Source organism: Canis aureus, chromosome 17 (genome assembly GCF_053574225.1).
Source record: "Canis aureus isolate CA01 chromosome 17, VMU_Caureus_v.1.0, whole genome shotgun sequence".
NCBI lineage: Eukaryota > Metazoa > Chordata > Mammalia > Carnivora > Canidae > Canis > Canis aureus.
The window spans coordinates 50,865,001-50,887,368 of NC_135627.1; the positions used below are offsets into that span (position 1 = coordinate 50,865,001).

The 22,368-nt window shown below is 37.2% G+C and overlaps 1 long non-coding RNA gene across 9 annotated transcripts in view; it reads right to left on the reverse strand.

Moving 5' to 3' along the window:
• Positions 1 to 22,368, reverse strand: part of LOC144287966 (uncharacterized) — an 846,727-nt gene that overhangs the window by 670,754 nt on the left and 153,605 nt on the right. For all 9 annotated transcript variants that reach the window (XR_013355881.1, XR_013355880.1, XR_013355876.1 and 6 more), the window contains one exon: positions 6,247 to 6,411. This is a non-coding gene — a long non-coding RNA (uncharacterized LOC144287966). The remainder of the gene's footprint in view (positions 1 to 6,246; positions 6,412 to 22,368) is intronic.

The window sequence follows — 22,368 nt, forward strand, 5'->3', positions numbered from 1 at the left end:
TAGGTAACTTTCAGTGGCTTTTCTTGTCTTTTTTGTATGGACCGTCTCTTCATGCTCTCTGTGCGGTCGGCAAACCTCGGGTCAAATGCCACCCCTAGCAAACCTTTCTTGACCTGTGCTCACTATATTAAGCTTTCTCTCTTTTGTCTTCCTCATCTCAAGTACAAGTCTGCCCCTGTGAGCTGCTGTTTTAGTCCTCTTTTGTCCCAGCGTACAGTGTCATGCCGGGTATATCACAGATGATTAATGCTAATGGAGAAGTCATCCTTCAGGTCCTTAGCATGTGCACGTCAATACTTAATACTTACTTGTAACAGCTTCATAATGTTTACTGTCTAATGACTGCAAAGGTAGCCTCTTCAAAAGGGTTGCAAGTCTGAAATGAGATCCTGAAATTCATGATCTCTGGCCCCTGCTGTCTTTGAGAGTTTATTTCTCTGTTTCTATTCAAGAGCGAAGATGTACATTTTCTTTTATGATGCCTACCACGGTGCTTGTCACAGGAAATATTTGCCAATCACTTGAATATTTGAAAGAAAAAGTAATGTTCATGTTGTCACATCTTGACACTTCTAATGCCTCAGAAAAGTCATGCTGTAGAGATGGAAATTATGAAAGGAAAAGGAGGATGACAATTTGTCCAATTTGCATCGGTGGGAAGTAGATGTGAAGGAATATATGTATGGGGTGCCTAGGTGGCTCCGTTGGCCAAGTCCCTGACTCTTGATTTTGGCTCAGATCATGGTCTCCGCATCATGATCAAAGGGTTGTGATCTCAAGGTTGTGAACTCGGTTCATGAAATTGAGCCCCGTGTCAGGCTCTGCACTCAGTGCAGAGCCTGCTTGAGATTCTCTCTCTCCCTCTCCCTCTGCTCCTCTCCCCCCTCTAAAAAAATAAGTACATCTTTAAAGGAAAAAAAATATATGTATTAAGATATAAATTCATACAAAATGTTCCAGAGTCACCCAGAAAATGGAAGTAATTAAAAGCATTTAAAAAAGTATTAAAAGCAGGATTATAAGCATGAGTTCGACTCAAGAACATAGACAATATAGGTGGACCTGTGAGAGTGGTAACTTCTTTTGCAGATGCTCGAGCTCCAGAAGATGGATAAGCAGGGGTGGATTGGGGAGGGGATATCAAAAACTATGTCGCATAGGCCCAGCTACCTAGTTTTGTGAATAAATCTGTGTTGAAACACAGACATGCCTCATTGTTTACTAATTGTCTCTGGCTGCTTTTGAGCTGCAATAACAGGGTGCAGGAGTCACAATACAGATCATTCAGCCTGCAAGCCTCAAGAGTTAACTATCTGGTCCTTTAACACCAAGGTTGCAAAATTCTAGGCTAAACTACATACAAGTGTCACATTATTACAGAGGCGTTCCATCACGGTTAAGGCACATTCTAGAAGATGTACCGGAGTTATGTTGACATGATTAGGATTAATTGAAAACTTTTGCTAGCTTTGAGGGACAATTCTAAGCGTGTGGAGAGAGAATAGGCAAAGCATAAGCATTTATTGAATTACCCAAAATGGAAATTTGTCTTTAAAATGCCAAGCGGCCTGTTTTTCTTCATTAGAAAACAGTCTCTGCTACATGTACAGTATGGATTCATCACAGCAGCAACATTCTAATTGTGGGCTGTGAAGAGTTCTAATTGAAATAAGATTAATGAAGAGCCATGCCAGCCTCCTACAATATCACAATCTGTAGGAACACTTAGCTTCTGTGAGTCATTTTCCTCCCCAAAATAACTCAGATTAAACAGCAACTTCCAAACTAATGGCAACATTTCCGTCCAGATTTCTTTTTATGTCTTGCATCATGTTCCAGGATACAGCACACGGAGCAGGACTCATCTTCTGCCATCAGCTAATGTTGTTAAATGTCAGGCATTTAATAAAGTTAAAGGGCAAAAAAGTTTTAAAGAATTTATTCTGCCTAGCAATCAGCCCTTGAGAAGACTCAGGAAAACTCATTGCTTTATTGACTGGAGCAGAATGAGAAATTTTCTCATCAGGTCCTGAAAACATCACCTAACGCCCCTAGAAATTCGAAAGCCCTGTGAATGATGTTCCTATAAGTGTATGCATGTATATTTGTGTGTGTACATATGTATGCATTGAGGAATATTTATGAAATATAATAGCAAGTGTACTCTTGTATACACCAAGTGTAGAGTTTGCGTAACAGCAAAGTGGGTGAGATTCGGGTGTTTGGGAGCCAGGGCACAATTCCTAATAAGAACTGTGCCTATGTTCCAGTTGTCCAAACATTGGCCCAAGGTTGGGAGACAGTGGAGCCCTGCAAACCTCAAACTGGGATGAAAGGTCTGTTATTGCGATTTTTCCAGTGTTCTTCAAAGGAGGGAATCCCCTCAATCTCCCTACTCTATCACTGGACTGAGAGATGAAAAGGTGAGGTTTATCTCTTTTTATTTTTTAATTATTTTTTAAAGATTTTATTTATTCATTCACGAGAGACACAGAGAGAGGGGCAGAGACACAGGCAGAGGGAGAAGCAGGCTCCATGCAGGGAGCCCGATGCGGGACTCCACCCTGGGACTCCAGGATCACGCCCTGGGCCGAAGGCAGGCACACAACCACTGAGCCACCCAGGCGTCCCTATCTCCTTTTATTGTCTCAACCTCTACGTATAACCTGGGGTGGGGAGGGAACTGGTAAAACTGTGGAGAAAAATAACAATATCAAAATGCCATCTTAAAGTATAAAAATCAAATTTGCTACGAAAAGAGGATAGAAAGTGTTGGCCAAGTCAGGTCCTCTACCCTGACTGAGTTCCATTCTAAGACAGACATTAGAGCACTTCAGTATAAGTCTGTAGAGTTAAATTTGAAAACATTTTGGGCATCCTCCTGGTTTTCAGTACATACCATAGACTGATATCTCTATTAGCTCTCTTAAAATAGAAATTCTGTAAGGAGCCGGCTTATTTTAATGAAGTATGTATAGTGAACAAAACAGCAGTGACTGACTACCTTTCTACTCTAGTAACAAATTTAAAAGGAAAAACATAGGCACCCTGGGTGGCTCAGTGGTTTAGCGCCACCTTCAGCCTAGGGTGTGATCCTGGAGGCCCAGGATCGAGTCCCACGTCAGGCTCCCTACATGGAGTCTGCTTCTCCCTCTGACTGTGTCTCTGCCTCTCTCTCTCTCTATGTCTTTCATGAATAAATAAATAAAATCTTAAAAAAAAAAGGAAAAACATATACATGGAGCTGTTTTTAAAGCCTCCAGAGCAAGATGCCACAAGCTTGAGAAATTGTTTCCTCTGATCTCTTGAGTTTTAATGACTAGCTAGCAGCATTCAATTACAAACTGATCATTAACAAGAAATCTAATCGCTATTAGCAGACAGGTAAACAACTCATATTGGCATTATAACGTGCATGGAGGGCCATTTTATAGTGTTAAGTGAAATGAAGGTTTCCTTATGACAAAATAACATCACTGGATTTCTAAAATGGCATTTCCTCATCTCTTCATATATGTATATATATTATATATAATATATGAATACCTACAAACTAGAACTAGATGATACCTTACTTTTTTAGTTAATACTGCCAACAAAGCTGTCAAAAAAGGCACAAATCCTATTCTCTAAGAAGTGAATCCTTACCATCATTTAGGGTTTCAAAAATTTAAGCCACTATTTGAAACCTGTCTTTTGACCAAAGGTGATTGGGAAAGAATTTACCTATGTATATCTCCTGCTATTTAAAATATAAATATACATATGTATTAAATCACATTGTCAATGTGTTTATGTTATATGTTATATGACTTTATTAAACCAGAAAAAAAGGAAAGTATTAAAAAACATATGGAGAAAGTGTAAGTTTAAGATAACAAAAGTTCTGTTTTTATTTCAACATGGTTTTAAATTCTTACGTTCTTTAAAAAAGATCCAGACTGGTTACTTTGCCTGGAGGGCCAAAGTTACTCTTTGTTTATATGGAGTCATCCAAAGTGATTTTGCATCACTTTATAGTTTACCAGTTAGGGCTTAAAAACACACAACGCTCTGACAGAATCATCAAACATCTTCCTGAATCTTTTCCTCTCTAGGTAGAAGAATTATAGCTGTTAGCTTCAACTTACCAAGAAAATCTTCTTCTAAAAATCATTAGAACAAAAGTAAAACAAGAAAGGCCCTAATACTATAAGAACTTTCTTTATCTACATATTAACCCCATATCATTGATGACCAGGCAGCAGGATACACATATTGGGAAGTTCCCTGATAATTTAAGACTCCTATGGCATTTTTCTACCATTGAGTCTTAGTGAGAAATTGAATCTTAGTGAAGAAAAAGAGAAGTATTAAATTCCATTATCAATGTCATGATCAGGTTTAAAAAACTACTTTTTACCTGGAATGATTTTTTTAAACAATAGACTTCTAAGTATGGAAGAGGATCCAAAAGAAATCATAAAAGTCATGCAGCACGAAAGCCATCTCAAATGTGTTCCTAATAACTGGGTCCTCAATACTGTATTACCTTTGGCCTAGAGGGAGGAGTGGACTGACCAGATGACGCTCACTCTAAACTGAAGTCTAGAAAAGTCCACAGATTCCCCCAGATACACAAGTTACTTCTTTCAGCACTTAATAGCCCTGTGGTGAAGAAAACACATAATAATCAAGCTCTTTTTTTGTCTCTAGTCTAAGTCCTTGCCACTTTGCAAATTCATTTTCTCTTGTTTTCCTCTTAGAGACAGAGAACAGCTGGTTGTCATCTTCCAAATACTGTAACAATCCCTTATGTACTTGAAGATAGTAATTAAGTCATCCTCTCAGCCTTCCCTTTTGAGAAACTCAAATTCCTTTTTAACACAAATTATCAAAAAAATTGCCACCACCTTGGACATGAAAATTATTATTACATAGACATTCTCTGTAAACCCCACTTTGTTTCTGGTATTGCTCCTTCTCCAAAAGCAAAAGCAGAAGTGCTCTGCCTTGATGAGTTTGAGTTCCTCTGTCTGTCTTCCTTACAACAGAACATCAGTGGCGAACTTGGTTTCTCTCCTTTAGCCTCCCATGAGCACTCTGCACTTCTCAGGTAAACTTGTGTGATTCTGACCTCTCAGTCACCTTTCACTCCCTGCTTCCACCCCCTCACATTCTAAAACAAGAGCCTTCAGGAGAAGCAGCCTCTGTAGCAGCCACAAGAGTGGCTGCTCCAAATACTACATAGGCTGCTTGAACCCACCAATATTCTATCTCAACTGCATGAATTTTCTCCACAGGGTGTTGGTAGGCTGATAAGATTTCAAAAGAAACAAAGCTTTCCTCTTAACCGCATTCTTACTTTTAAAAAAAAAAATACTAATTACGCAGAGATACGAAAGAAAAAGAACAGATTTACCAATAGTGTGATTTTTTAGGCAGATTATTTAATCTCACATTTTTGTAATCTGTAAAATGGAAATAATAATAATAATCCCTAGGATTGTTTTGAAGGATGAATAAAGTAATCTTGTTGCCCACTACACTGCCTGACAAAATTCCTTTCTTTGGCATTTGCATGTCATTTTCATCCTTCGGTGCAGAGTTCTTTATGAAAATACGAGGGATTAATGAATCTGTCCTCCTGGGGCACATATTTATACTTAAAGAGGGGCTTTCTCAAGTTTTAATTTAAAAAAAGCAGAAAGTGACTCTAATGATAGGCATTCTAAGTAGCAAGTAGACTTGTAAGGACAGTGTTTTGAAACATAAATAACTCCCAAGTAAGGTGTGATTTCATCTTCTATGTGATGCAGAAACATGTTCATTTAAAGCCAAATATCCTCAATCTGAATGATCCCAAGTTGCTTATAATAGATTTTCTCAGAAATACCAAACCATATATTTTACCTTGTGTTATTTCACTGGTAAAGAGAATAACCCTAATTTTGGAAAAATTTGACATGCCAATTCATCCACAATATGGATCTAGAATATTAAGGTACCAACCTTTTACTTCATTTTGCTTTGAATAAAGTAAGACTATTACTCTGCTTGAGGATAGAGTATTTCAAGTGTGAAAAGTTGAAAATATTTTTATTTTTCTTATATGCCTACAATTTAACTGTTTGTATCCCCCCCCACCCTCACCCCAACCCTCTTTCTATCTAGCCTGAAAATAAGTTAGACAAGTCGAATAAAGATCTATCCTCCATAAGTATTTTAATTACTAATCATCTGAGAAAGGTGTGACCATCTACCTACCTGGAGTTAATGGATAACTTTTCGAGTTTCATAATGTCGTGATTTATCTGTTTCTAGTGCCCACAGATAATGATTGATGGTCTGTCCAGGATTCATTTCACTTAAATCTACAAGTTGTAGAGAAGAGGTGGGAGGAAAAGTGTCCCATGTAGGAAACAGTTCTTCCTGTTAGAAAAAAAAAAGCAAAAATAATTTTCAAATGCAGCCACACTAAAGGGGGCTCAATCAGCTACTCGACAAAACACTTCCTTACCTGACATAAGCTTCTTAAATGTCAACCAATAAAAGTCATCACTTACCTGGAAAGTTCATCTTTTCTGTGTTTATAAGAAAGCTACCTCAGTATTTATATACATCCAGAGATGTGAATGTGTGGATAGGTACACATGTATGTGTAATGTTAGTGAGGTGAGGGCGTGTAGAGGGGTTATACACATATAAAGCTACTTCTGCTTTTCTCTAAATGATGGTGTTAACCTGCTACTTTGTGACTCATTTCATAAGGTGATTACTTCTCACCAACAGACACATTTCTAATTTTGACAAAAAAAAATATGCCAATATGCCTATAGTGTTTGAGCAAGTTGTGTTTTGTTCATGAAATAGTCTACCCCAAAATGGCCATTGTGGGCCATCAACCTAACCAGTGAACTCCTGCAATGAATGAGCTCCGAAGGTACCAAGGTCTTGCCATGAATGGGTGACCCAGGAGCGTTTCCCTTAAGGATTTCAGTAGCATTTTAACACTTCCATTGGTAACTCTTCTTCCATTCCAAAAAAAATTTTTAGAAAAAGATAATTTATCATTTGATTAAAGTTTAATCAATGTTTGATTGAATCATGCATTTACAAGGTTTTTGTGAAATTGTCCTCTAGGAGGATGTGAGTCCCTTATATCCATCACCAGAACTGTGGGGGTGTGAAGACAAACAGCCTAGATGGATGGATTAAGAAAGTTTAGAATTTCAAAAGGTCTGATTCTTTTTTTTTTTTTAATTATTTATTTATTCGTGAGAGAGGCAGAGACCAGAGGCAGAAGCAGGCTCCATGCAGGAAGCCCGATGTGGGACTTGATCTCGGGACTCCATGATCACACCCTGAGCCAAAGGCAGGCGCTCAACCACTGAGCCACCCAGGCGTCCCAAAAGGTCTGATTCTTAAGCCAGCAAGAACAAGTAAAGAACAGTGGCAGGTTTTGTTAAATTAACTTCTACCCCCAACATTCTTCTAGGTGGCAATTTGATCATCGATTCTGTTTGGTCATCTGTCTCATTAATATTGCTTGAAGGCTCTATTCCACTTGCCTTCCATAGTTCCCTCTGCCATTCAACCTCTCTGGCTTGCACTATTTATTGATTTTTAAATATTACATATAATTTAGTTATGATTCCAAAGGTTACAGTAGCAAGAAAAATGGTCTCCAAGACTTCCAATGTGATCTCTATGATTTATTTTTAAAATTAATTTTTGAACAGCCTCACTCAGTGTGCCCTTTCTTTCTTCTACTAAAGAGTCTTCTACTCTTTCAGGTTTTGCTTGCCACAATAAGATCTTTTTTTTTTTCTTTTGTTCCTATGACTCCTCAACTTCTACTTTTTAATCCCACCATTTTTCCTTTCCCTAAATACACTCACTGGGCTATTAGTAAAGCACTGGTTTTATATCTCAACTGAATCTTCCAGATTCATGCATAAGTAACAGAAGTAAATTAGTGCATACCAACAAATCCATCAGGACCTTGTTACAGGGCATAGGCAAAGATCTTATTCCATGAACCATATGTCCGATTCAGCATAGCTCTTTCAAATCCACAATCCTAAATTTTCCTAAGCAACATTTTTCACAAAGAGCTTTAATTTCTGCAAGAGTTAAATCAACCAAAATGCTAAACTTGGAAGGGAATGGTGTACAATTACAAAAATAAAGGGATAATTAGGTATAATATTCGAGAATACTTAAAACTGTTTACTTCTTGCAGGCAGTGGTTTTTCCAAATAAAAGCCCAGGGTGAATTAATTGTTGTAAAATAAATACACAATCAAGCAAATAACATTTTCTAATTCCGAAACAAGCATATAATAGAAACTGTTTCAAAGATGCCTAATCCAAAGGAACTGGCAACTGGAAGTAGATTTGTGAATTAGCAAACGTGATGATCTGGCACTCAACATCTCCGGTTCCTCATGTTTGAATGCACGCTATAGAATGAGTGAAAAGCACACAGGAAATTAAATATATGCAGCATATGAAAATATAAGCAGGTGGAGGGATGGAGAAGGAGAATGAGTGAACTAGTCGAGAAGGGAACAGGACACCAGGGAAACTGCAGAAGGAAGAAGAGAGGGAAATGAAATATATTTGACTATTCAGAAAATCTGTTTATCTTCTTTGTTCAAGATCTATTGATCACCATCAGTGTTGGCAAGTAGCTTGAAGCTGTGATCCTGAATTGATATTTAATTAAAATCCAGTTCTATTCTAATAATATGGTAAACACATCACAATTCTGTATGTAAATAACATCAGCAGATGAAGGATAAAAGAAGAATCAGAACTAAGTGCTAGGAAGTTTACAAAGAAGGCAAAGAGCGAATCATGCAAAGAAAAACAATAATTAAACTCTGCTTCCAATTTATTGTTATCGTGGCTTTTATTAAGATTCTGCTTTAGTCCAAAAGTTATTTTCTTTCGGTCTTATTTGTCTTGCCAAGGAGAAAAATAAGCACAAACTGCATTTTATTCTACTTATCCATGAAATCAGAGCCAAGTGCCACCCTCTAACAACTCATCCCCAACTCTCAATGGACTGGATTATTTTCTTGATCATCACCTTTCGCTTCCTCTCGGCAAAGTTCCTTCCTCAAATTCTCACCCTGGTTACACTAAAATATCAGGAGTAATGGGACTTATATGTGTTTATCTAGTGAAAGATTTGGTATTTGAGATGGATTCCACTAGTCAATCCAGCCAACTTCTTTGAAAACCACTTAGATTTCTAAGCATCCTAACGGATTCTACTTCATAGGTATGCTACATTCCCCTGGGAGACAGAGCCATGGAGATATGTTCATACTTATGTATTTGCATGCATGCCCACATATAAAATGATAAAATGTTTATGAGATTTTTTTATAATTTGAAAAGTGTTTTCCAAATTCAAAATAATTTTTTAATTACAATGATTAGTTAGTGTTATAAATCTTTGTGCTTCCCCTAGCAAGTGGGCTAAATTATGATTCCTTAGTGGCCTGGAATAGTTACAACTATTAAAGAAAAAAAAAAAAACTTTAGGCTCCCCAAGTAGGGAAGTGCCTTAAGTTGTTTGAGCTATTTTAGCAAAAATATCATATACCGGCTGGCTTAAACAATAAACTTTTATATCTCACATTTGTGGAGGCTGAGAAGATGAAGATCAAGGCACTGGCAGGTTCAAGCAGATCCCACGTCTAGTGAGGACCTGCTTGTTAGAGGGCTCTCTTTTCACTGTGTCCTCACCTGGTGGAAGGAGCATGAGATATCTCACAGGTCATTTTATAAAGTCACTAACCCCATTCATGAAGGCAACAACCGTCACAACCTGATAACCTCCCAAAGGCCATACATCTAAACACCGTCACATTAGGCATTAGGATTCAATATACTAATTTAGGGAGGCACAAATATCCAGTTCATGGCAGGAAGACTTACTAAAAGTAAATTTTTTTTCTTTTCCCCCAAATTAGAAGTTCTGATCTCATGAATAGAATCAGTGAAATTTCCACTTCATTTCATCTTGCCATTTGTCCACGGTACCTCTGTTTTAGAGTGAGAAAATAGTAAGCAAATGGAAATATCAGATGGATAGCCTCTTAAAGGATTAGGGTTGGAGAGAGAGGTAGCATGCCTCCTAATCAAGTAAATAAAGGAGATGAAGTGTGAGTTTCTTGAGAGTGCACAGCCAAATCCATCCCTCCCTACATGCCCATCTCACCTGAGCCTCCCATCAAGCAGAACAAAGATTTCACAGGAGGCTCCACTGGGCTTGCAGAGTGGGGAAGGAAGACACCTGTCCCTTCCATCCTCAAGCCGCCACCCTTTCCAGAAATACAGGGTCTAGTGATGCACTAGTGTGCATCATTGTTCTGTTCCCAAACAAACAAATCTCAGAAACGTAACATGGCCCCCAGGTAATTTGCAGGGGGAAGCACCTACATCATTTGCATACCTCACAGAGATGTGGGCATGGGCAGGAGCAGCAAGAGGGCAGGCTCACTGTGCTTAGTTATTCTATTCCTGAAGTAGCCAAAAATTCAGAAAGAGTATCAAAGGGGCCAACAGACAGGATTTTCTTTTCTCTGAGACAAGCAGAAGGAAAGTAAAGCCAAGCCTCCAACTCCTCAGCAGAGAGGCACACTCTAATTATTTGAATGGAAAGGAAAGAGATATACCAATGCCAGAAACATAAAACACACAGTACAAATTCAAAGATTTGAGAAAAGGATGTGATTTGGCTAAGATATTATTTCTGCCTTTCTCTACTTCCAATGCACTTTAATTCAAGCAGCTCACATCTGGTGTTTTATGTGAAGTCAAGAGGAAAACCTTACTGAACCTAAGCTGAGCAGCTCCAAGCTGGGAATGGGGCCCACACACTCACAGAGAGGGGGGAAATCACAGAGCAGACCCACCGGCCACTCTCCAGCTTTCAGAGCCCAGGATTTGTACAAGCACCACCCTGTCAGTAGAGGGAAGAGTTAAAGAAGAGGTAAGAGGGTTAAGATATAGTTACCTGAGAGTAAAATTCATCTTGAACCCACAGTATCAGAATACAAAAACCTCATTACCCTGCCGTGATAGCCTGTTCCTCCATAACTACCAAATGAGGATGCTACTTTCTATATCCTTTTATAATGTCCTTTACTTTTGAATTCAAAGTTATTGATTCATTAAAAAAATAATATTTTAAGTCATAAAACTTGCAAGGTTTTAATTACAAAGTTAGAGTCGAGATACTTTACCCTACTGCATAACTTTGAAGGTCAAAACAAAGTAAAACCACAGAGAAGCTGAGCCCACAATACTTCTCACATGTGTTGTGTTAAACGAGCTCTGGTGGACTCTCCTATCAGCCTGTTCTGACCTTCGTGGTGGAGCTGAGGAACTGCACCAGAAACATACTCACTTCTTCTGAGTCTCATCCAAACAGTGAGAGTAAGTTCCCACATTTGAGAGCTACTGTGCACACTGGGATCAGGGAAGGTTCTGGTACCAGCACAGTGCTGGTACATAACAGGTGCTACACAGATAACAGTGTCCTTTACCTTCCTTTGGCCCCATGGGGCTCCTCTAATGCTCAAGGCTGGTGGGCCGACAAAATAACTGAGTAAAAAGACTGTCCCCCCAATCACATTACAAAAATCTGGGTGCACAATTTGATAAACTGAATCAGTGCTTGGTCATCCCTCAGGGACTAAAAGCAGAATTTCTCACCCAGGAAATCACATCTCTACTAGTCTGACTCAGAAGACTTGCTGCCAACATCTTGTATTTCTCTGCCCGAGTTTTCTTCCCATTTACAAATGAATATTTCCAGGTGATTTCTGAGAAGCTCCCTAATACTGATCTGATAAGATAGGCACCAGAAATTTGTAAGGACTCCCGGGGTACCTCCCAGTTTAGCTTGGCTTCTTGTCGAGATCCTTCTGTGACTTAGCTCTCATTATTTTGTCCAATTCTCAGGGATCAGTCAGAGCTTCAGTTCTTATTGCCTATATTCCCTTTAGAGGAGCACTGAGATATGTCAGATTGCTCTGTCTTCCCAAATTTCAAAAAGAAATACCACAGCATTTTTACTTTCTTTGGGGCCTCCGAGTTGTGCACACATCTGGTCGGTCAGGGAAACATCTCATACTTGGCACACAGAGCGCTGGTATAAATGGGGGGGTCCTCTGCTCTCACTACCTCCCCCAGATATGAAGAGTGGGCACAGCTATTGCCAGAAAGGAACAGATGATCCCACAGTCGGGAGAATAAGCAAGGTGTTGTCTGGGAGAGGAGAAAACCCGGATCAACCCGCAAGCATGGGCAGGAAAGGCCAAGAGGAAGTTGGACAAATTCAGGTGTGTATATGGACATGCTGGGGGTAAGGAGCACGGTAGCAATTGCATGGCCTGATGAGGGAGCTGCAGACAGGGCAAGTAGCCACAGAGAGTAACATAAGAGGCTTAAATTGCATAATGCATCTGCCAGTTACTTCACACAGGTATGTCCATGGACAGACAGTATGTGTCGTGATATTTCTCTATGGAAAGCAAGCTACCAGTTAAAATTATCTCTCTGAAGATGCCATCCACAGCTGGACAAAGCTACAGATCAAAATACAAACATGCATGACTTCTAGTAATCTCCAACCCAGTCTTCTAAGCTGCCCCTTTATTTTCTACCTTTCTTTTCTACCGAAAGCTTAAGAGTCTTTAGGAGTTTTCAACGCTTAGGGTCTGAAAATATTGAAAGACAATGACAACCACAAAAGTACATCCACTTTAGCAATTGTTTTTTCATCCTATTTACTAAGGACAGAAAAGCAGCCAGGTATTACTGAACATATGACCGTGACCCTCACTTAATTAAGTAAGCATTAATTCAACAATATAGAGCATACCCTGTGGCTACACATGGGTGCATCTTTCTTTAACAGCTCCATTCGTTTGGACGTGAACTTCAGCCCTTTGAAAATGTCAGTACTTCATAGGTTGTAGAGGTGGTCAAATTCTCATCCCGGATTCGTTAATATGATTATAGTCACTGAACTGATTTGAATTCACATCCAAGGGCACTATGGATTTTCCAAGAATAGAGACGGAAATAGAGAATGAGGGTAGCCTGGGTGGCTCAGCGGTTTAGCGCCGCCTTCAGCCCAAGGCATGATCCTGGAGACCCCGGATCGAGTCCCACGTCAGGCTCCCTGCATGGAGCCTGCTTCTCCCTCTGCCTGTGTCTCTGCCTCTCTCTCTCCCTTTCTCTCTCTCTCTTTCTGTGTGTGTGTGTGTGTCTCTCATGAATAAATAAAAATCTTTTAAAAAAAAGAAATAGAGATGAATGCAGATAGAGATAGAAATTAGAGATACTGTTACAAATCAACGCAATTTAAATTTTGTATCATCTCACATAATTATCATAGTAAAGGACTTTAAAAAAATCATGAGCATCCCATTAATGAAATATTTTTGATACTCCCCTACAGAAAATACTCCTTAAATTGCTTCCATTTGCTTTGGAATCTATATGGCATCTATCACTAATTCTATTCTAGACTTGATCTTTGTTTAGTGTTACCTTTAGAAAACAGAACTGCTAAAAGGTGACTGTCAAGCCCTAAAATCAAGTGTAAACTCTAAGAGCTTAAAAGAGCAGACACAGATTTTCATTCTATTCACGGATATAAAAACTGCAGAGTACCATACATGGTTTTGCTCAAGTGTTAATTGCACAGAACAGAAAGGGGCGGCGGGGGGGATGTCTGAACAAGCTATGAGGAAAAGAAGAGAGCAACATGTCAACTCAGAAGGAAAAAAAGGAGATTAAATACCCCAAAAAGATATATGTGATGGAAAGTTTAGAAAGCGAAAACTAAAATGTACAAGAAGGCAGATCATTTTTCCTGTCATTTTTAACACTTCCTTGTTCTGATACATCTATCATGCTCTAAAAGCTATCTTACTGTATTTAAACTTTTCAAGCAGCAGAAACTTGAGAGTTGATTGTTTAAAAACTGAAGCAAAAGTTAAACAAAACTTTACCAAACACTGAAAAGAGATTCAAGTTCAATTTATAATAGCGCTTAATTCATTCCTGCTGATTTTTCCATTCATGTTAGTGAGGTTAATTTGTGACTCATATTATTTCACTCTTTTTACACACCACTTTCACAATGAAATAAAAATAAATTCAATCTCACCTTTGAAGAGTGATAATTATGTTTCTGTCGCTTACATGAAAGATCTTAGTATCTCCCTTCTGTCTGAGGTTTCTTGAGTTATAGGTCATTCACCTTCATACAGAAACATAATAACCATACTTCACAGGTGAGGCATTCCGCAATTGTGACCAGGAAAACAGTTCCAGTTACCCCTGGCAAGACATCCTCCACTGGAGGTTGGAAGAATCAGCTCGGAATCTTCAAGATACTGATTCCTCAGGGAGGTATTCTTTTCTCTACATAGCAGTTTGGGGATTAAGAAACCCAAGAATCTTCTGAGCATGGAAAACACCCCCCCACACACACACATGCATGTATATATGCCTATATACTCACATACATGTACATGTAACATACACTCGACATACTCTAACTTATATATGTATGTGTGTATAAATACATCCAAGTGCATATATGTGTGTATCAGTCATGTGTGCTATACAAACTGATTATATATGGCCTCACATGGAGCCATATAAAATAAAATAAAATAAAATAAAATAAAATAAAATAAAATAAAATAAAATAAAATAAAATAAAATAAAATAAAATAAAATAAAATAATAAAATAAAATAAAATAATAAAATAAAATAAATATAAAATAAAATAAAATTTCCCCATATGAGGCCACATATAACCACTGTAATCTCTCTCCTTGTAGGAGTCCTCCAAAGAGTTGAAGATAGCTATCTTAATATGCTTCTAATGGATCACATAACTTTATAATCATTTCATGGGGATACCTGAGTTATCTCGTGGTATGTTCATTTATCATTTCAAGTGAACCACAACTGTCACTCATCATTTTAGCTTGTTTTCACCTTTTTTCCCCCCTGAACCTACTTGTCAGAAACTGGCAAGATTCAGAAAAGAACAGATTCATCTTATTAGTAACACAGAAAAACCTATAGAATGGACTTTGGCATCAAATGGACTTAATATGAGCATCTAAGACAGCTTTATCAGTTTTTTATCTATCTGTCCGTGTATTAATTACTCGCATCTCTATACTTCAGTACCATAATCTTAGAAATTAGGATAAAAAATAGAGTTTCTGTAAAGATTACATGAAATTATTTACATATCACAACTAGCAAACTGGCACATGACAGAAAATTGTCCATTACTATATTATTTCTTTAGACAGGGATGACCCTGTTCCATCCCAGAGATTTCATGAAATTAGACTTTTAGTTATATTTCAAAGATAATAAACAAGTCACTTGTTATGTCCAAGATGTGCATTGTGTGGCATGTGACAAGTCTAAAACTAAAGAGTCATTTCTATACTCCAAGCCATAATAAACCTAAAGAGTCATTTCTATACATTAAGCCATAATAAATCTACGAGTATTTTCAACTCTCACTCTGGGTAAAAGTCATTGTAAAAAATATGGTTATTCCTTAACCAAGTACAACATGTGCCCCTCCTTTCCCCATATTTCCCTGATTCCCTTGTTTGGGGCCATGTAGTTATTTCTTGCCAATGGTAAGTAACCAGATAGGCCATTTCTGGTCCAAGAGTATTTTTTTAATATTTTATTTATTTATTTATTTATTTATTTATTTATTTATTTATTTATTTATTTATTTATTCATGAGAGACCCACAGAGAGAGGCAGAGATATAGACAGAGGGAGAAGCAGGTTCCCTTTGGAACCTGATGCAGGACTCGATCCCTGGATTCCGGGATCACAACCTGAGCCAAAGGCAGACGCTCAACCATTGAGCCACCCAGGTGCTGCTGGTCCAAGACTTTTAAGAGTGGCTGGAGTTCTCCAAACTCTCTCTTTCCCAGGTCATGAATAATAAGTGTGCTATGTTGAAATAACAGAGCCAGAGGATGGAAACAGTCTGGATTCCTCAGTTACAGTCAGAGATTTCCACACCATTCTCAATAATTGAGAGAATAAGTGGACAGAAAATCATTAAGTATAAAGAATGCTTGAAAAACACTATCAATCAACCTGACCTAATAACTCTGCATAATAGGAGAATATACATTCCTTTAATACACATGGGATATTTACTAAGCTGAACAACCCTGTAGGCCATAAATGAAGTCTAAATAATTTGAAACATGTGCAAATCATGTATGTTCTTTATAAAAACAGCATTAAATTAGAAATCTATAGCAAATCAATATGTGGCCAACCCTTAAATATTTAGAAACTAAATAATAACTCTCTAAATAACCAATGAGTAAAAAATGAAATTATAAGATACTTTGAACTGAAGTCAAATGAAAACACAGCATATCAAGACTTCGGTATGCAGCCAAAGTAGTTCTTAAATGTCAATAATATTTATTTTATAGCACTGAATAATTGCATTACAACAAAAGAAAAGTCTCAAATCAATGACCTTAATTTTCACTCTAAAAAACTAAAAAGAGAGAGCAAATTAAAACAAAAGAAGAAAATAAATAATAAAGACCAGAGCAGAAATTGATGATACAGAAAAAAGAAAAACCCTTTTTTGAGGAGATCCATAAAATTGACATATACCTAAACACAATGTTCAGAAATGAAAGATAGAAGGCGTAAATTAACAATGTGAAAAATGAAAGAAGTAGCAATGCTATATATTCTAAAAGCATTTCAAGAAAAATATGGGGTGCCTGGGTGGCTCATTTGGTTAAGCATCTGACTCAATCTCAGCTCAGGTCTTGATCTCAGGGTTGTGATTTCAAGTCCCTTGCTGGGCTCCATGCCCAACTTTAAAATAAAATGAAATAAAATAAAATAAAGTTGACATTGTATATGAAATATAAAAACAGCTTGAAAGATACAAACTACAAAAGCTAACTAAAAAAGACACGGAAAAACTGAATATTTTTAAAAATTGAATTTTAAGTTAAAAGATTCCACAGAAAATTCCATGCTCATATGACCTTCCCAGTGAATTCTAGTAACCTTCAATAAATAATAATAATACCAATTTTATTCAAATTTCTAGAAAAATAAAGGAAGAGGTAATAATTCCCAATTCATTCTATGAAGCCAGTCATATTCTAGTCAAATTGGTACCCAGACTGGACACAGATATTAAAAGAAAACTATAGAACTATAATTTGCAAGAATATAAATCCAAACATTATTTTAAAACTTTAGAAAAGGGATCCCTGGGTGGCACAGCGGTTTGGCGCCTGCCTTTGGCCCAGGGCGCGATCCTGGAGACCCGGTATCGAATCCCACATCGGGCTCCCGGTGCATGGAGCCTGCTTCTCCCTCTGCCTGTGTCTCTGCCTCTCTCTCTCTCTCTCTGTGACTATCATAAACAAATAAAAATTAAAAAAAATAAATAAATAAAATAAAATAAAATAAAAAAAAATAAAACTTTAGAAAATCTAATTCAACAATATATAGAAAATATAATACATCACAGTTTATCCCAAGAGTAGTAGATCAAATATAACTGACCACATAAAACTAAAAATGAAAAGTAATATGATCATATCAATAAACACGCACACAAAAGAAATTGACAAAATCCAATATGCATACCTAATTAAAACTTCTTAGCAAACTAGAAACAAAAGAAGACAGAAGGAATCCCCCGCAAAACTATAACTCGTGGAATATTTAATGATAAAAATATGAATAATTTCCCTCTCAGAACTTTAATAAGACAAGGATGTTCACTAGACCCATCCATTCAACATTATATTGAAGGTTCTAGCCAGTACAATGAACCAGGTAAAACAATTTTTTTTTTAAATCCATATTGGAAAGGAAGAAGTAAAGTATTTTTTATTTACTTTTTTTTAATTTTTATTTATTTATGATAGTTACAGAGAGAGAGAGAGGCAGAGACACAGGCAGAGGGAGAAGCAGGCTCCATGCACCGGAAGCCCGATGTGGGATTCGATCCTGGGTCTCTAGGATCGCGCCCTGGGCCAAAGGCAGGCGCCAAACCGCTGCGCCACCCAGGGATCCCAGTGTTTTTTTATTTAAAGACAATATGGCCATGGGTGCTTGGGGGGCTAAGTCAGTTAAGCATTCCATGCCTGCTTTTAGCTCAGGTCATGATCTCAGGGTTGTGAGATGGAGCCTTGTGATGGGCCATGCACTGGACTTGAAGCCTGCCTGGGATTCTCTCTCTCTTTCTGCCCCTCTGTGCACCCCCGCCCTGCTCAAATGCACATGCTCGTGCTCTCTTAAGTAAATACAGAAAGAAAGAAAGAAAGAAAGAAAGAAAGAAAGAAAGAAAGAAAGAAAGAAAGAAAGAAAGAAAGAAAGAAAGAAAGAAAGAAAGAAAGAAAGAAAGAAAAAAAGAAAGGAAGGAAGGAAGGAAGGAAGGAAGGAAGGAAGGAAGGAAGGAAGGAAAAAAAGGACAACATGACTGCCTATGGAAAAAAATCTATGGACTATCACAAAGTTACTAGAACTAACAAATAAGTTTAGCAAGATTACAGAATACAAGATCAAAATATAGAAATCAATTGCATTTCCACATTTTAGCAACAACCAGAAGTTGAAGTTACTTTAAATAAAAAACATTTACAATGATGAGCAGTATGAAATTTTAGGGATAAATCTGACAAAAGATATACGGAACCTATACACCAAAACTGTAAACATTCCTTAGAGAAATTAAAGGATACCTTTGTAAATCAAGAGATAAATCATCTTCATAGATCAAAAGATTCATTATAGATATGATACCATTTTTCTTCAGATTATCTATAGATTTAATGTAATCTCAGTCAAAATTGAGCACTTTTTCTGTAGAAATTGACAAGCTGATTCTAAAATTCAGATGGAATGATAAACGACTTAAAATACTGAAAATATCTTTTAAGGAAAATAACAAAATTCTGCGAAAGTGAACAGATTTTCAAAGGCAATTCAGTTAAGAAAGGATAGTCTTTTCAACAAATGGTATGGGAACAATTGTATAGTGATAGGCATTTAAAAAAAAAAAACCTTTGATCTATACAAAAATTGACCCTCAAAATGGATCACATGCCTTATTGTAAAACCTAAAGTTATAATATTTCTAATAGGAAATCTTTGAGGTATTTGATTGAGCAAAGTTTTCTTTCAACACCAAAAGCACAGTCCATAAAGTTAAATGACAAAATTGATCATTTGACTTTCATTATTAAGAAATTCTTCTCTTTGAAAGCACTAATGTTAAGAAAAAGAAAACATAAACCACAGACTGAGAGAAAATATTGCTAACACATAGGTAGAAAGGACTCATTCATTCTCAAACTCGGCAACAAAAACTATCTTACAAGAAAAATTAGAGCAAAAGATTTGAATAGATACTTCATAAAGTGAATATACAGAGAATAAATAAGTACATGAAAAAAAAGTCCCTAACATCAGGGGAGTGTCAAGCCATACTGGAATCTGAAGCAAAAGGAAAAATCAGGATATTAATATAGTCTTTATTTAAGATGTTGACTTTGCTCATTGTGGGTATTTTGCTGTATTCTTTATTTTTTTTAATATGTGCTAAGATATTATTTGTTTTGATTACAGAGTTTCTTGGCACACCCTCAAATTTTGTGGCCAAGGTGAGTGTCTCAGTGATTTTTATGATAGTATTCATACTGTTTGATATCATTAGCAACTAGATAAAAGGATATTAAAATCATAAGTAAACATATCTACATACCTATTTGAATATCTATGATTAAAATAAGATTGATCATTCCTAGTGTTGTTGAGGATCCAGAAACCCTGGAATGCTCATACACATGTAAAATGGTGCAACCACTTTGAAAAGCAGTTTAGCAGTTTCTTAAAAAATTAAACGTATTGCTACCAAATGACCAAATCATTCCTCTAGTAGATATTAATGCAAGAGAAATGAAAGCATATTTCCATAGAAAGACTTTCACATAACTGTTCACAGCCTTGTTTACCATGGCCAAAAGCTAGAAACGATCCAAACGTCCATCAACAGGTAAATAAATTAATGAGCTACAGTGTATCTATAAATGGAATGCTAATCAGCAATAAAAAAGAATAAACCACTGATACATGCAAAAAAGCATAGGTGAATCTCAAAATAATGATCCTCTCTAAAAGAAACCAGGAAGAAAAAAAAGTACCTCTGATATGATTCCATTTAAAATTTTAGAAGATACCAAGCAATTTATAGCAATAGACAGCAAATCAGAGCAGAGGTTGCTGCAGAGGGAATGGTGTCAGGGTGGAATTACAGGGGGACACAGAGAAATTTTGAGTGGGAATGATAGGAACACCATCTTGCTTGTAGTGATGGTTTTGTAAGTCAATGCATCTGCCAAAACCTATGGATTTGGACATTTAAAATTTGTACAACCTATCGTAGGTCAATTATACTTCAATAAAGCTGTTTAAGAAACATATGGTTGTACAAGAAAGAAGTCTTGGCTTCCTCCATTGCTTGACAGATATCATTTAGAAATGCGAAGGGAAAGACTGGAAGAATTAAGTGTCTGTCTCTGGGGAATACAACTGGAGTTCAAAGTGAAGAGAGGAGACTGTTCCTTTTCATTATAAGCCTCATATCTCTTGATTTCAGAACTATCTACACATAGATAGTGGCTGGTTGTGTTGAGAATTAAAATAATTATCAAAAGGGAAAATGCATGAGGAGTTCTGAAGCACAACAAAGGTTAAAAATCATGGGAACGTCCCCAGTAATATTAATAAATAGAAGGCCTCTGAGTTTTTCCCCCTGTTGCTTACCTGGAAGTCTCTAGATGTTAAAGGAATATTATCCTTTTTTCCCCAGAAATAATATTTCCTGAAATATTAAGAAACTGCCACCATTCCTCAAAGGGCATAAAATATATTTTTGGGAACACCATATTTGTATCTACTCTGGAAGGCTCCCAAGTATACTTTCTCACTTTATGTTGTTAGATCACACAGTATTCTTACTTACTAAGATGGAAAAAGTAACCTCGCTGTGTGGACAAAAATGACAGCATGTTATAACCACTAAATAAGCCTTGTTCACAACAGTCATCAGTGGTGACCTCTAAAGTTTGGCTTGTCATGGTCATATACTTGCGAACTGTGTAGTCACAGGTAACTCATTTTGTTTCTTTGGGCCTTACTCCCTCAAATACGAAATGAGAAGCTAGACAAGTTCTTCAAACCTCTTGGCATTGGATATATTTAGTTCTCTGACACCATGACTCAATGCCATATTTTATTGACCCTAAAATGCCACTGATTTTAAGATGTATTATTATTCACCACAAGAAAAACATTGCCAGTTAAACTTTTCTCCTGTCCTGTAGGATTTTTATTTTAGATTCATTGAAAAAGGCCTTTTAAAACTTAAGTAGACACGGTTTTCTTCTTTTCTCATAGCATTCTTGTTTATACATGAAAAGGGAAAGGGTAAATGAAATAAACTGGTTTGGGTATTTGTAAAAGTTCTTTGTGTGCAGAGATTGGCTCTTCTGAACCATTTCTTTACTCAAACAAGGGTGTGGTATGCAGCATTTCTCAAAGGAGTCCCTCCCCTATTGTCTCCAGGATTTTTTTCTAAGCTACTTCTATTCATTCTTTAAGATTTCATATTGGTGCTTTCTTGGAAAGGCTTCAGATAACAATCCCATAGTCCTTTTTAAATCAGTCCTTGAATGATATGTTGACCAACATGCCAATGGCTTGCACTTCTTCAGTCATGCCACTAAATTCACGCATGTGCAGGAGGTGACAGCCATGGCAAAACCGCCCCGCACGCCATCAGCTAGAAGGCACTCTTGACTCCAAAGGAGTTAAAATGCCGAAGGAGAAACACACATTCACCTCACAATGAACAAAATACAACCACAACAGTGAGAAGTCACTAAAGAATGTGAATTATTAACTTGGTACTCTATAGAAGCTATTTATCTATCTATCTATCTACCTACCTACCTACCTACCTATTTATTTATTTATTTATTTATTTATTTATGTATTTATTTATTTATAAAAGATTTTATTTATTTATTCATGAAAGACGCAGAGAGAGAAAGGCAGAGATGTAGTCAGAGGGAGAAGCAGGCTCCAGGCAGGGAACCTGATGTGGGACTCGATCCTGAGACCGCGGATCATGCCCTGAGCCAGGGGCAGATGCTCAACCGCTGAGCCACCCAGGCGTCCCAGCTATGCTATTTAAATTAACAAATGCTCTGGACATAAACCTGTGGACAGACTCTGTC